The following is an 11777-nucleotide window of genomic DNA, read 5'->3' on the forward strand; positions in this document are numbered from 1 at the left end:
GCAAGAAGGTCTGAATGTCCGACCATAATTTGTAAAAACCGTGAAGAAAAGGCTCGAAAGTCCAACCATACACCATCAAAAGCGGGAGCGGAGGGGTTCAGCTGCAAGAAGGTCTGAATGTCCATCAATAATTGCTTTAAAACATGAAAGAAAATTTTCGAAGATCAAACCGCACATGATCATAAGCGGGAGAGGAGATGTTCAGCTGCAAGAAGGTGTGAATGTCCACCCATAATTACTGAAAAATGGGTAAGAAAAGGTGCGAATGCCCAACCATACATCATCAAAAGAGGGAGCGGAGGTGTTCCGCTGAAAGACGGTGTGACCGTCCGACCATAGTTGGTAAAAAGCGGGTAAGAAAAGGTTAAAATACCCGACTGTACACAATCAATAGCGGGAGTGGAGTTGTTCGGCTACAAGAAGGCGTGAAAGTCCACCCATGGTTTGTAAAAAGCGGGTAAGAAAAGGTTCGAATGCCCGAATATATACCATCAAAAGCGGAAGCGGAGGTATTCGGCTGCAAGAAGGTGTGAACGTCCGACCAAAGTTTATAAAAAGCAGTTAAGAAAAGGTTCGAATATCCAACCAAACATAATCAAAAGCGGGAGCAGAGCTGTTCGACTGCAAGTAGGTGTGAATGTCAGATCATAATTTGCTAAAAGCTGATGAGAAAGGGTGAGAATGCCCGACTATACATCATCAAAGGCGGGAGAGGTGGTGTACGGCTGCAAGTAGGTGTGAACGTCCAGCCATAATTACTCACAAACGGGTAAGAAAAGGTAGTATTGCCAGACCATACATGATCAAAACAGGGAGCAGAGGTGGTTCAGCTGCAAGGTGTGAATGTCTGACTAAAGTTTGTAAAAAGCGGGTATGACAAGGTGCGAATGCCCGACAATGTATGATCAAAAGAGGGAGCGGAGGTTTTCGGCTGCAAGGTCTGAATGTCCAAACATAGTTTGTAAAAACCGGGGAAGAAAAGGCTCGAAAGCCCGACTATACACCATCAAAAGCGGGAGCAGAGGTGTTCCACTGCAAGAAGGTCTGCATGTCCACCAATAATTACTGAAAAATGGGTAAGAAAAGGTGCGAATGCCCAACCATACATCATCAAAAGGAGCAGTGGATGTGTTCCGCTATAAGAAGGTTTGAATGTCCGACCATAGTTTGTAAAAGTCGGGTAAGAAAAGTTCGAATGCCCGAACATACACCATCAAATGCAGGAGCGGAGATGTTCGGCTGTAGTAGGTGTGAATCTCCAACCATAATTGCTGAAAAATGTGTTAGAAAAGGTAAAAATGCCAGACCATACATGATCAAAACAGGGAGCGGAGGTGCTTCAGCTGCAAGAAGTTGTGAATGTCCGACTAAAGTTTGTAAAAAGCGGGTAAGACAAGGTGCGAATGCCCGACAATGTATGATCAAAAGAGGGAGCGGAGGTGTTCGGGTGCAAGAAGGTCTGAATGTCCGACCATAATTTGTAAAAACCGTGAAGAAAAGGCTCGAAAGTCCAACCATACACCATCAAAAGCGGGAGCTGAGGGGTTCAGCTGCAAGAAGGTCTGAATGTCCATCAATAATTGCTTTAAAACATGAAAGAAAATTTTCGAAGATCAAACCGCACATGATCATAAGCGGGAGAGGAGATGTTCAGCTGCAAGAAGGTGTGAATGTCCACCCATAATTACTGAAAAATGGGTAAGAAAAGGTGCGAATGCCCAACCATACATCATCAAAAGAGGGAGCGGAGGTGTTCCGCTGAAAGACGGTGTGACCGTCCGACCATAGTTGGTAAAAAGCGGGTAAGAAAAGGTTAAAATACCCGACTGTACACAATCAATAGCGGGAGTGGAGTTGTTCGGCTACAAGAAGGCGTGAAAGTCCACCCATGGTTTGTAAAAAGCGGGTAAGAAAAGGTTCGAATGCCCGAATATATACCATCAAAAGCGGAAGCGGAGGTATTCGGCTGCAAGAAGGTGTGAACGTCCGACCAAAGTTTATAAAAAGCAGTTAAGAAAAGGTTCGAATATCCAACCAAACATAATCAAAAGCGGGAGCAGAGCTGTTCGACTGCAAGTAGGTGTGAAGTTCCAGCCATAATTACTCACAAACGGGTAAGGAAAGGTGGTATTGCCAGACAATACATGATCAAAACAGGGAGCGGAGGTTGTTCAGCTGCAAGGTGTGAATTTCTGACTAAAGTTTGTAAAAAGCGGGTAAGAGAAGGTGCGAATGCCTGACAATGTATGATCAAAAGAGGGAGCGGTTTTCGGCTGCAAGGTCTGAATGTCAAACCATAATTTGTAAAAACCGGGGAAGAAAAGGCTCGAAAGCCCAACTATACACCATCAAAAGCGGGAGCGGAGGTGTTCAGCTGCAAGAAGGTCTGAATGTCCACCAATAACTACTGAAAAATGGTTAAGAAAAGGTGCGAATGCCCAACCATATATCATCAAAAGCAGGAGTGGATGTGTTCGGCTCCAAGGTTTGAATGTCCGACCATAGTTTGTAAAAGGTGGGTAAGAAAAGGTTCAAATGCCCGAACATATACCATCAAAAGAGGGAGCGGAGATGTTCGGCTGTGAGTAGGTGTGAATCTCCAACCATAATTGCTGAAAAATGTGTTAGAAAAGGTAAGAATGCCAGACCATACATGATCAAAAGAGGGAGCGGAGGTGTTCCGCTGTAAGAAGGTGTGAATGTCCAACCATAGTTGGTAAAAAGCGGGTAAGAAAAGGTGAAAATACCCGACTGTACACAAACAAAAGAGGGAGCGGAGATTTTCAGCTACAAGAAGGTTTGAAAGTCCGACCATGGTTTGTAAAAAGCGGGTGAGAAAAGGTTCGTATGCCCGAATATACACCATCAAAAGCGGAAGCGGAGGTGTTCGGCTTCAAGAATACGTGAACGTCCGACCAAAGTTTGTAAAAAGCAGTTAAAAAGGTTCGAATATCCAACCAAACATAATCAAAAGCGGGACCAGAGCTGTTCGACTGCAAATAGGTGTGAATGTCAGATCATAATTTGCAAAAAGCTGATGAGAAAGGGTGAGAATGCCCGACTATACACCATCAAATGCGGTAGCGGAGTTTTTCGGCTGTGAGTAGCTGTGAATCTCCGACCATAATTGCTGAACAATGTGTTAGAAAAGGTAAGAATGCCGGTCCATACATCATCAAAAGCAGGATAGGTGGTGTTCGGCTGCAAGAAGGTGTGAATGTCCAGCCATAATTACTCACAAACGTGTAAGAAAAGGTAGTATTGCCAGACCATACATGATCAAAACAGGGAGCGGAGGTGGTTCAGCTGCAAGAAGGTCTGAATGTCCACAAATAACTACTGAAAAATGGTTAAGAAAAGGTGCGAATGCCCGATAATGTATGATCAAAAGAAGGAGCGGAGGTGTTCGGGTGCAAGAAGGTCTGAATGTCAAACCATAATTTGTAAAAACCGTGAAGAAAAGGCTCGAAAGCCCAACCATACACCATCAAAAGCGGGAACGGAGGGGTTCAGCTGCAAGAAGGTCTGAATGTCCGACTAAAGTTTGTCAAAAGCGGGTAAGAAAAGGTTCGAATATCCAACCAAACATAATCAAAAGCGGGAGCAGAGCTGTTCGACTGCAGGTAGGTGTGAATGTCAGATCATAATTTGCAAAAAGCTGATGAGAAAGGGTGAGAATGCCCTACTATACATCATCAAAGGCGGGAGAGGTGGTGTACGGCTGCAAGTAGGTGTGAACGTCCAGCCATAATTACTCACAAACGGGCAGGAAAAGGTAGTATTGCCAGACAATACATGATCAAAACAGGTAGCGGAGGTGGTTCAGCTGCAAGGTGTGAATGTCTGACTAAAGTTTGTAAGCGGGTATGACAAGGTGCGAATGCCCGACAATGTATGATCAAAAGAGGGAGCGGTTTTCGGCTGCAAGGTCTGAATTTCAAACCATAATTTGTAAAAACCGGGGAAGAAAAGGCTCGAAAGCCCAACTATACACCATCAAAAGCGGGAGCGGAGGTGTTCAGCTGCAAGAAGGTCTGAATGTCCACCAATAACTACTGAAAAATGGTTAAGAAAAGGTGCGAATGCCCAACCATACATCATCAAAAGCAGGAGTGGATGTGTTCGGCTCCAAGGTTTGAATGTCCGACCATAGTTTGTAAAAGGTGGGTAAGAAAAGGTTCAAATGCCCGAACATTTACCATCAAAAGAGGGAGCGGAGGTGTTCCGCTGTAAGAAGGTGTGAATGTCCGACCATAGTTGGTAAAAAGCGGGTAAGAAAAGGTTAAAATACCCGACTGTACACAAACAAAAGAGGGAGCGGAGATTTTCAGCTACAAGAAGGTTTGAAAGTCCGACCATGGTTTGTAAAAAGCGGGTAAGAAAAGGTTCGTATGCCCGAATATACACCATCAAAAGCGGAAGTGGAGGTGTTCGGCTTCAAGAATACGTGAACGTTCGACTGCGAAGGCCCGAATATACATAATCAAAAGCAGGAGTGGATGTGTTCCGCTACAAGAAGGTTTGAATGTCCGACTATACACCATCAAAAGAGGCAGCGGAGGTGTTCGGCTGCAAGAAGGTCTGAATGTCCAACCATAATTTGTAAAAAGCGGGTAAGAAAAGGTAAGAATGCCCAACCATAAATTATCAAAAGCGGCAGCAGAGATGTTCGGCTGGTATTTATCAATGTCTAGATAGATTTCAAGAAAAAACAACGTTGTACTTTGCAGTAAAAGAAAGAGCAAATCTAAAGTTTCAGGAATCCGAGTATAAGCTTGCTTTCATGAGTTCTGCACGAATTCGGATTTTGCTATAAATTAAATTCCTTCACTCAAACTAAATTAAAACTGCTTTGTCCTTCATATGTACCCAATTCTACATATATTTCAAGCATAAACTTCCTCATATTTCCCAGAATGAAAAAGAACCACACTTGTGATTAAGCCATACGCCCCTTTTGAGGAGTTCTGCATGATTTGGGATTTTATCTATAAAATTAATTCCTTCACTCAAACTATGTTAAAACGGCTTTTATCTTAATATTTATCAATGTCTAGATAGTTTTAAACAAAAAAAACAATTTTGTACTTTGCAGTAAAAGAGAGCAAATCAAAAGTTTTAGGAATCCGAGAATAAGCTTCTTTTCATACGTTCTGCTATATTTGGGATTTTATGTATAAAATGAATTCCTTCACTCAAACTATGTTAAAACTGCTTTGTCCTTCATATTTATCAATGTCTAGATCGACTTCAACAAAGAACAACATTGGATTTTGCAGTAGAAGAATGAGCAACAATGAAGGATCAGGAATCCGAGAATAAGCTTCTTTTCATACGTTCTGCATGATTTGGGATTTTGCTATAAAATTAATTCCTTCACTCAAACTATGTTAAAACTGCTTTTAACTTCATATTTATCAATGTCTAGATCGACTACAACAAAGAACAACATTGTATTATGCAGTAGAAGAAAGAGCAACACTGAAGGATCAGGAATCCGAGAATAAGCTTCTTTTCATACGTTCTGCATGATTTGGGATTTTATGTATAAAATGAATTCCTTCACTCAAACCAAGTTAAAACTGCTTTGTCCTTCATATTTATCAATATCTAGATCGATTTCAACAAAGAACAAGGTTGTATTTTGCTGTATAGGAAAGAGCAACACTGGAGGATCAGGAATCCGAGAAAAAGCTTATTTTCATGAGTTCTGCACGATTTCGGATTTTCCTATAAAATGAATTGCTTTGCTCAAACCAAGTTAAAATAGCTTTGTCCTTCATAGTTATCAATGTCTAAAAATGTATCAAGCATAAAGTTCCTCATATTACCCTGAATGAGAAAGAAGCATCCCTTTGGTTGAGCAATACGTTCCTTTTGAGGAGTTAGGCATGATTTCGGATTTTGCTATAAAATTCATTCCTTCACTCAAACCAAGTGGAAACTGCTTTGTTCTTCATATTTATCAATGTCTAGATCGATTTCAACTTCTTCTACTGGAAAATCCAACGTTGTTCTTTGTTGAAGTCGATTGATAAAGATGAAGGTAAAAGCAGTTTTCACTCGGTTTGAGTGAAAGAATTTATTTAATAGCAAAATTGCAAATCATGCAGAACTCCCTTTCACATTCACACCTTTTCTCACCCGCTTTTTGCAAACTATGGTCGGCCATTCACAGCTTCCTCTCCACCATACTTGTATGATGGGATATTCACACCCACTTGCATCCGAAGACCTCCCCCCCCACTTTTGTTGATATTTAGTCGGTCATTCGCACCTTACCCGCTTTTGGCAAACTATGGCCTTCTTGCAGCCAAATACCTCTGATCTCGCTTTTGATGATGTAAGGTTGGGCATTCAGACCTTGCTTCACCTGCTTTTCACCAAATATAGTCAGAGATTCACACCTTCTTGCAGCCGATCCACTCCTGCTTTTGATGATGTATGGTGGGGCATTCGCACCCATTTTTTACCCATTTTTCAGGAATTATGGGTGGACATTCAAATCTTCTTACAGCCGAAAACCTCCGCTCCCTCTTTTGATCATACATTGTCGGGCATTCGCACCTTGTCTTAGCCGCTTTTTACAAACTTTAGTCGGTTATTCACACCTTCCTAACTGTTTTGATCATGTACGGTCTGGCAATACTACCTTTTCTTACCCATTTGTGAGTAATTATGGTTGGAGAGTCACACCTACTCACAGCCGAACAACCGCTCCCTCTTTTGATGGTGTATAGTCGGGCATTCTCACCCTTTTTCATCAGCTTTTTGCAAATTATGATCTGACATACACACCTACTTGCAGTCGAACAGCTCTGCTCCCGCTTTTGATTATGTTTGGTTTGATATTCGAACCTTTTCTTAACTGCTTTTTACAAACTTTGGTCGGACGTTCACACCTTCTTGCAGCCGAACACCTCCGCTTCCGCTTTTCATGGTGTATATTCCGGCATACAAACCTTTTCTTATCCGCTTTTTACAAACCATGGTCGGACTTTCACACTTTGTTGCTGAACAACTCCGCTCCCTCTTTTTGATTTTTTAGAGTCGGGTATTTTCACCTTTTCTTACCCGCTTTTTACCAACTATGGTCGGACATTCAAACCGTCTTGTAGCGGAACACATCCACTCCTGCTTTTGATTATGTATGTTCGGGCCTTCGCACCTTTTCTTACCCATTTTTCAGTAATTATTGGTGGACATGCAGACCTTCTTGCAGCCGAAAACCTCCGCTCCCGCTTTTGATGGTGTATAGTCGGGCTTTCGAGCCTTCTCTTCCCCGGTTTTTACAAACTATGTTTGGACATTCACACCTTGCAGCTGAACCACCTCTGCTCCCTGTTCTGATCATGTATGGTCTGGCAATACTACCTTTTCTTACCCGTTTGTGAGTAATTATGGCTGGACGTTCACACCTACTTGCAGCCAAACACCACCTCTCCCGCTTTTGATGATGTATTGTTCGGCATTCTAGTCTTTTCTAACACATTTTTCAGAAATTATGGTGGGACATTCACACCTACTCACAGCCGAAAACTTCCGCTCCCACATTTGATGGTGTATAGTCGGGCATTCTCCCCCTTTCTCATCAGCTTTTTGCAAATTATGATCTGACATTCACACCTACTTGCATTCGAACAGCTCTGCTCCCGGTTTTGATTATGTTTGGTTCGATATTCGAACCTTTTCTTAACTGCTTTTTACCAACTATGGTTGGACATTCACACCTTCTTACAGCAGAACACCTCCGCTCCCTCTTTTGATGGTGTATGTTCGGGCATTTGAACCTCTTCTTACCCGTCTTTTACAAACTATGGTCGGACATTCAAACCTTCTTATAGCGGAACACATCCACTCCTGCTTTTGATTATGTATGGTTGGGCATTCGCACCTTTTCTTACCCATTTTTCAGTCATTATTGGTGGACATGCAGACCTTCTTGCAGCTGAACACCTCCGCTCCCGCTTTTGATGGTGTATAGTCGGGCTTTCGAGCCTTATCTTCCCCGGTTTTTACAAATTATGGTTGGACATTCAGACCTTGCAGCCGAAAACCTCCGCTCCCTCTTTTGATCATACATTGTCGGGCATTCGCACCTTGTCATACCCGCTTTTTACAAATTTTAGTCAGACATTCACACCTTGCAGCTGAACCACCTCCGCTCCCTGTTTTGATGATGTATGGTCTGGCAATACTACCTTTTCTTACCCGTTTGTGAGTAATTATGGCTGGACGTTCACACCTACTTGCAGCCGAACACCACCTCTCCCGCTTTTGATGATGTATTGTTCGGCATTCTAGTCTTTTCTAACACATTTTTCAGAAATTATGGTGGGACATTCACACCTACTCACAGCCGAAAACTTCCGCTCCCACATTTGATGGTGTGTAGTCGGGCATTCTCCCCCTTTCTCATCAGCTTTTTGCAAATTATGATCTGACATTCACACCTACTTGCAGTCGAACAGCTCTGCTCCCGCTTTTGATTATGTTTGGTTGGATATTCGAAACTTTTCTTAACTGCTTTTTACAAACTTTGGTTGGACGTTCACACCTTGCAGCCGAACACCTTCGCTTCCACTTTTGATGGTATATATTCGGACTTTCGAACCTTTTCTTACCCGCTTTCTACAAACCATGGTCGGACTTTCACACCTTCTTGTAGCCGAACAACTCCGAACAAATGTAAGCTCTGTGGAGAATTAAATCACCTCTTCAGAGATTGCCCTAAATCTTTTGCCAAGAAATTAAAGACGGTAAAGTCACAGTCAAGCCAACAAAGAGAAGGACCAGAGGTGGCAGTTGGTGAACAAAATGAAGAGGTTGACCCAATAAATTCAAACTTCCCGCCAAAAGCTTGGATTGGAAGTGAGGAACATAAAGGGGAGGGGCCTGTAGAGGCCTCACCACTCAGTGCTGAAGTCTGTGAGAATTCACAGGCAGAGGGTGGAGCTACGCTAAATGAGGAGGAAGAGCAGACAGGTGAGTGTAGTGAAGATACTCACCTCCCCGAAGGTCAACAGCCGAAGAGGACGGCATCTGAGTTGTCCTCCGATTCCCCAGTGGTATCAGAGAAGAGGGGAAGGGTTAGGTCCCTTTCAGACAGTTCTTCAGTGGAAGAACCTAGAGTCTTCCCCTCCGACTCACCAAATGAGCTCTCCTTTTTAACTTTAGCTCTGCAATCAACACCCAGGGACTCAAAGTTAAATGCAACATTGCGTCAGAGGCCAACACCGAGAGTCCGAAAAGGAAATATAGATCACCCTACTCACTTTTCACCTAAAGAAATTAAGGAAGAGCTAGTTTCCCAAGAAATAACCTGAGTGTGTAATTTGTTTTGATAACTTAGAAAAACGAAAATGACATACCTACTTTCCTTTATCCTTTTAATGGTTCTCACCTTCTCAACACTAAATGTGAGAAGTGTGAAATCAAAGACAAGAGCCCAGAGTATTTTATCCTTCTTAGTCTCCATAAAATCAGATGTGTTTTTAATACAAGAATGTGGACTACCTTTTTCAAAAAACCATAGACAATGGGAGGAAATGTGGCCCCATTTATCGATATGGAGTGGCTCAAATCAAAATAAAAATGATGGTGTGGCCATTCTAATTAAAAATCCGCATGTTCTGGTGAAAGGTAGCACAGTGGCGGACGGGCACTTTTAGCACACTTGAATTTTATGGGGCAAGACTTTAACCTCTTAAATATTTATGGTTTCAATGGAAAAAATTACAGGTATGACCTTTTAGAAGATATACAGCTTTACATGCTAGGGCAAGTACCTTTAGTTGTAGGAGGGGATTTTTACTGTATCTTGAGCAGGAAAGATAGAAAAAGAGCAGGGGGAGATTTTAAAGTGGATTTCTATTTGGACTTCGATTTTACTTCAGGGCATATGCAGGGATTTTAAGCTTACTGACTGTTTTAAAACCATGCATCCCAGAGAGGAGGGCTTCACCTGGTTTAGTCATGATGGCACCAGAGCCTCTCGCATTGATTATTTCTTTACTAGAGATTGCCCACCCACTGATGTTAGATTAACTCCTGTTTTCTTTTCAGACCACCTTATGCTCTCCTGCACCCTTTCCCCCCCTTCTGGTGTGACGGTAGGAAGTGGTCTGTGGAAACTCAACTGTTCCCTGTTGGAGGATGAAATCATAGTCAGTCAGTACAGGGAATGTTATAAAGAGTGGCAGACCTTTCAAGACCTCTACGAAACACATGCACAATCGTGGGAAATGGTGAAGGAAACGACCCAGACTTTTTTTAAACAGCAAGGTAAACGTAAAAAAAGGAAAGAGAATAGATGTATGATGGGACTACAGAAACGCTTACAGCGCTACTTTAAACTAAATCAGTGTGGCATAGACTTTAATGAAGAAATCAAACATGTCAAAAAGGAAATGTCAGTTTTAGCAGAAATAAAGAGTAAAGGAATTTTTGTAAGAAGCAGGGAGCAGGAAATTGAGGAAGGTGAAAAATGCACACGGTACTTTATTAAGAAAGTTATAAATAAAAAGGAGTGTATTCAAAATCTAAAAAGAGAAGATGGGTTTTTAACAAAATCCACACAAGAGATGATTGAAACTGTACATACCTTTTATAGTAACATGTACAAAGAGAAACCAGTGCACTTGGAAACATCGGCAGAAATTTTAAAATTCGTTGACAAAACCGTAAAAGAGCATGCACACTTGACACAGGATTTTGCTGCTTTAGAGTTAGAAAAAATGCCTAACAGGTTTTAAGAGAAGTCGAGCTCTGGGTTTAGACGGGCTTCCTGCAGAATTCTATCTGACCTTTTGGGACCTTTTATCATCAGACATTTTAGATGTTTTTAAAGATTTTGAAAAACTCGACCGACTGCCTGACAGTTTTAGAGTGGGAATAGTGACTCTACTTTTTAAAAAATGATAAGACTGACCTAAAGAATTGGAGGCCCATCACACTTTTAAACTTTGACTGTAAACTTTTTAGCAAGGTTTTAGCGACACGGATGTCCTCTGTTTTAGAGGAGGTAATTCACCCAGACCAGGCTTGTGCCATCTCAGGGAGACAACTCACCGACAGCCTCGTACTGATTCGAGACATCATTGATTACGCTAGAGACAGAAACACCCGGCTTGTCATCTTAAATTTAGACTTTGAAAAAGCTTTTGATCGGGTCTCGCATCAATATCTCTTTCAGGTGTTGCAGCCATCGAGTAGTTCCTCCTTGGTCAGCCGAGGAGCAAGGGGGGGGGGGAGCAAAGCTCACCATGGGGAAGGTGGCTATGCCAACTAGCCTGATGCCCTGCTCCCGCAGTGACGGATAATCGTACTCTGGTTTCTCTTCATAACGTACAAGTCTTTCGCCTTTTACTAAAGACTTCAGTGGAGAGCAGCACTAATGAGTTGTTTCTATTTTTGGCAGGCTTTACCTTTGCGGGTGAAGCCCTTTCTGTCTGTGCAAAAGAAATCTTGTTACTGTGCAGAGTGACTTCTCTGAGTAGAGTCGCCTTACTTGTTGCGACTGCTTTGTCCTTCTTAATTACCATGTCTAGAAAGATTTAAACAAAAAAAAAACAACGTTGTACTTTGCAGTAAAAGAAAGAGCAAATCTAAAGTTTCAGGAATCCGAGAATAAGCTTACTTTCACGAGTTCTTCACGATTTCGGATTTTGCAATAAAATGAATTCCTTCACTCAAACTAAATTAAAACTGCTAAACCGCTAATCTGTTACATGTAAGGCAGATGTCAAATTCACCGAAATAGGATCTAAGGGTATTCG

General features: G+C 42.1%; 1 non-coding gene across 1 annotated transcript; it reads left to right on the plus strand.

Annotated features, from left to right (window-relative positions):
- The first annotated feature begins 11323 nt into the window (after positions 1 to 11323).
- On the plus strand, positions 11324 to 11437 carry LOC140285045 (U5 spliceosomal RNA). The gene has a single exon (XR_011910247.1). It is a non-coding gene; the product is annotated as a U5 spliceosomal RNA (small nuclear RNA).
- The last annotated feature ends 340 nt before the right edge of the window (positions 11438 to 11777 follow it).

Source organism: Leuresthes tenuis, unplaced genomic scaffold, assembly GCF_036924035.1.
Source record: "Leuresthes tenuis unplaced genomic scaffold, fLeuTen1.0.hap1 SCAF_24, whole genome shotgun sequence".
NCBI classification, from domain to species: domain Eukaryota; kingdom Metazoa; phylum Chordata; class Actinopteri; order Atheriniformes; family Atherinopsidae; genus Leuresthes; species Leuresthes tenuis.